At 58.1% G+C, this 3,867-nt stretch overlaps 1 long non-coding RNA gene across 1 annotated transcript; it reads right to left on the reverse strand.

Moving 5' to 3' along the window:
* Positions 1 to 475: 475 nt before the first annotated feature.
* Positions 476 to 3,494, reverse strand: LOC309867580. Its single transcript, XR_014313251.1, has 2 exons — positions 3,346 to 3,494; positions 476 to 738 (listed from the first exon to the last, which is right to left on the reverse strand). It is a non-coding gene; the product is annotated as an uncharacterized lncRNA (long non-coding RNA).
* Positions 3,495 to 3,867: the final 373 nt, after the last annotated feature.

The raw sequence follows: 3,867 nt of genomic DNA on the forward strand, positions 1-3,867 counted from the left end.
CGTCCTCTGAAACTCAGCCATGAACTCGTGGGCTCCTTGGCAAATGTGGCATTCACAACCTCGCCCCGTGACCTCCCAGCCCCCTCCCCCCCATTTCCCTCCCCATTCTCACGTCTCACATGCTGGCCACACTCATCCACTGAACATGGGGGCTTCTGGGCCTTTGCACCTGCTGTTCCCTAGGCCTAAAACACGCTTGATTCCTGCGAAGATCCTCATCTTTCAAACCCAAATCAAAATCTCCCTGCCTGGAAGCTTCCCTGGGTCCCCAACAGAGACTAGGGCCGTGTCAGGGAGAGTTGCCAGTCTCACTCAGGGAGGGTTGACCTTGGTGTACTGTAATTAATCCTTGGCCCTCCTATCTGATTCCCCTGCCCAAGTGACCCCCTCAGGGGCTCCCGCGGCACCCCGCAGTAGTACGCACTCAATAAACGGTCATGTGAGTGAATAAATGAAAGCACGCGCAAGCGGCTGCTTGAGAAAAGGAAAGGGAGATGCATCCTTCATGGGGAAACCAGCCTCTGACACCTTATTTGGGGTGTCCTCTCCTGAAGTCAGCTTCAGGTGCTGCTTCTCCCTCTCCTGCCCTCAGGGCCAAGAGTTCCTCCAGAGGCTGGACGACCTGCCTGGCCTCCTGGGCGATTTCTTCCTCGATGCTCTCTTGTGGCTTTTCTGGTCCATCCAAGTGCAGGTCTTGCACATGTGTTGGGGACTCATTGCCCGAGAAAGCCCAGGGATCTGGTGTGGGTTAAATCAGAGGAAGTACTTACTCTGGGCAGAGAGACTAGAGAGAATGCCCAAGGGCTGCAGCAAGAACTGACGGGAAGGTGAGGCCCCCCCCCCCCCACCAGGTTTAGGGAGGATTCCTTTTTGGGGCAGGGAAATCACAGGAACAATTGGTTGAGTTGAGCTTGAGCAAGAGGGGGGCTTGGGGTCCCCGAGGCAGGGATGGGGAGGGAGGGGGCGAATGTATGGGGGTTGGTGGTGGGAGGGGAAGGGGTGGGTGAGGTTTCACTGGGAGGAAAGAGGGGAACGGGAATGTGGAGGGCTCAGAGGCCCAGCTCAGCCGCAGCTGAATCTTCAGTCCGTGCAAGGATTTGCAAGGAGAGCTGGGGAAAGAAGATGAATCAGGAAGAGCAGGGGCCAGGATCTTGGTGGAGGGCAGAGCAGCTTGGAAGGGCTAACTGGCCTGGAGGTTGCTGGGAACACAGGCGGAGAAGCAGGAAATGGACTTTAGGACAGGGCCCACGCCAGGAATGGTTCTGTACATTCCTTCTCTTCCTCACAATCAGCCTTTGGGGAACCCGAGGGATCTGGGGCCCAGGCTAGGTCTCTGAGGGACCCTGGTCCCACACAACTAGACACTTTCCCCCACCAGCCTGCACCCCCGCCCCTGGCAGTTTGGACACTAATAGCCCACGGCACCCCAGGAGGGGGTGAATGGGGATCCATTTGTTTTTCCAGAGTTTGACCTCTGGGTAAAACTCTTCCCCCAAAATGTGCCGATTTAAGTGAAAGCGATAAATCAGCCCCTTTGAAATGCAGAAGTAGCGTGGGGAAGCCCGCTTTGATATGCAGCTTGGAAACGGGGCACTTAAAACCTGGGTTAATTCTCCGTCCGGCTTTATTGGAGGCCGAGAAAGGAAAGAGGAGGAAACCCAGGGCCACTCATTAAGTCTGGGGCACTTGAAAGGCCTGGGGCCGGGGCCGAGCGGCCGCTAAGAGATCACGAAGGCATGGCGGCCCTGGGAAAAGCATCCCTGTCCCCGACCAACTCTAATCCCGGTTCCCACCCAGACAGATGAGACGCGGGGCGTGGGGGGCGGTGGAGCGGGGTTGGTGGGGGGGAGGGAGTGGCCGGGGAGAGGCTCTTGAGGATGGGGAGGCGGTTGCTGTGGCAACGGAGTGGGGCGCCACAGAGGAGAAAGCCAAGGGCCAACCACGCAATTTCCTGAAAGAAGCTGAGAATTCAAGAGACCGTGGGTCTCCCTCCCTGGGTAGCTCCTGCTCTCAGAGGGCTGGGGCTGCAGCCCTTCCATGGGAGCCCGTGGGGTGGCTTGCCTGCGGTGGCCTCCGGGGCCCTGGTCTGGGCCTTTCATTAGAAACATCTGCTCTTCATGGCCCTCGGTGTCACAGGGCGGGCTGAGGGCTCCGTGCAATTTTCAGGCAGGGGGTGGGGCTCTGGCGATATGCACCTTCCACCATCCCATTCCAGAAGGGAGGAAAGGCTGAGTACGGTGACACAAGGCCCTGAGGTCACTCGGTGCCGCTGAGGTGACCCTGAGTCCTGGATTTCAGGATGGTTCCCACGGCTCTCCCCACAGGTGACAAGTCTGTGTCTTGGTCTGATAGGTCAGGCAGAAGGCTCCGATCTGAAGCTGGGACAAGCCACCGGCTAACTCTACAGTGGGATTCCCAAGCACTTCTGGAGCCTAGCACCCACAGCCGATGGCCAGTCCTGCCTCCTCCAAGGGGCCGCTGGCCCTGGGCTGTGGGTGGGGACGCGCAGGAGACTGCTTGGTTGCTGCCTTCCCAGCCCTGCTCCTCCCGCTCTGTTTTCTCTTGCGTGTTGTTTTGGCACCGGGAGGTAGGCGGTTGGTGGAGGATGGGAGCCGAGAAATTAAGAACCTGACCCTTTAGAGCTTGGTGCCCCCATTTCAGACAGGCCAGGATGGACAACAGCTGACAGGCTCTTGTCACCCTCTTTCCCCCTCTGACCTTGGGGTGCTGAATTCTGGGGAGCGCATTCATCGTGCAGCTGGACGGACCATTGCCCCACGCAGATCCTGCCTCAGTGGGCTGGGCGGGGGGTTTGCCTGCAGAGATGCTCAGGGTGAGTTTAGCAGCCAGTGACAGAGGCCTTTTTGGAGCCCTCAGCCCACCTCAACCCAGTCCCTCCCTCATCACGGGAATGGAGAACCCATGTCCATTTGGAGGAATCTCACCTCCCAATCAGGCGCCAGCCCACCTGGGGCCATGCAGGGCCTCCGAGGGTGGCCAGGATCTCCCAAAGCCTTTCCCTGTGTTAGAACAACATGCTTACAATTGCAGATCTACGCTAGGTCTCAGACAAGGAGTCAACGAAATAAATCACAGAAATGACTCACTTTAAGCTCTTTGAACTCAGGGCAAGCTGAAAGCCCCTGGAAGGCAGGAGCAAAGCGGGGATTTTTCTCTCTGCCACTCCCTACCCCTGAGAGAGAGGAGGGAGGAGGGGCGAAGGACCAGGCCCAGCTCCCAGGGAGCTTCTGCCCACCTCCAAGTTCCTGTCCTGCCCTTGCGGGTGGCCAAGAGGAGGGAGTCTTCCCTGTGCTGCTTTGTCATGCCTCTCTCTGCAGTAATCACCTTTAGTCTCCGGATTAAAAGAAATGAAATGACTGGAGCATTTCAGCAGGGCTGAAGCAGCAGGAGCCGGAATACCCGAGCTTCCATGGTCTTCTAGAAGCCCAGGGCGGAGGCACTGTGTTGTTCTTGCCTCCTTCCCAGCCGCAGGGAAGGAGGGGCTTGGGAAAGGGGGCGGGGGTGGGGAGTCGGGCTCACGAAATGCCTGCCTGGAAGGGGGATTAAGAAATTCGGGCAGGCCAACTGGAGATACAGTCCACTGAAGACCCCACAGACAAAGGGAAAGATGAGGGAAAAAGAGGGGGTAGGTGGGTCCGAAGAGAGGAGGGCAGGCGGGAAAAGGCTGACCACAGGGGCTGGGGGAAATGTAGGAACGATTCCCTGGTCAAAGGCCAAATTTGTGTTGTCTGAGGTGTTGCTGGGAGAAAGATCTGTGGTGGCCCCGGTGATGGTGGGTGGATGAGTGTGCCTGCCTTTGTGTGTGCAGGAGGCAGGAGCCTGTGTACTTACACACACACACACACA

Source organism: Mustela nivalis, assembly GCF_964662115.1.
Source record: "Mustela nivalis genome assembly, chromosome: 6".
Classification (NCBI taxonomy): Eukaryota; Metazoa; Chordata; class Mammalia; order Carnivora; family Mustelidae; genus Mustela; species Mustela nivalis.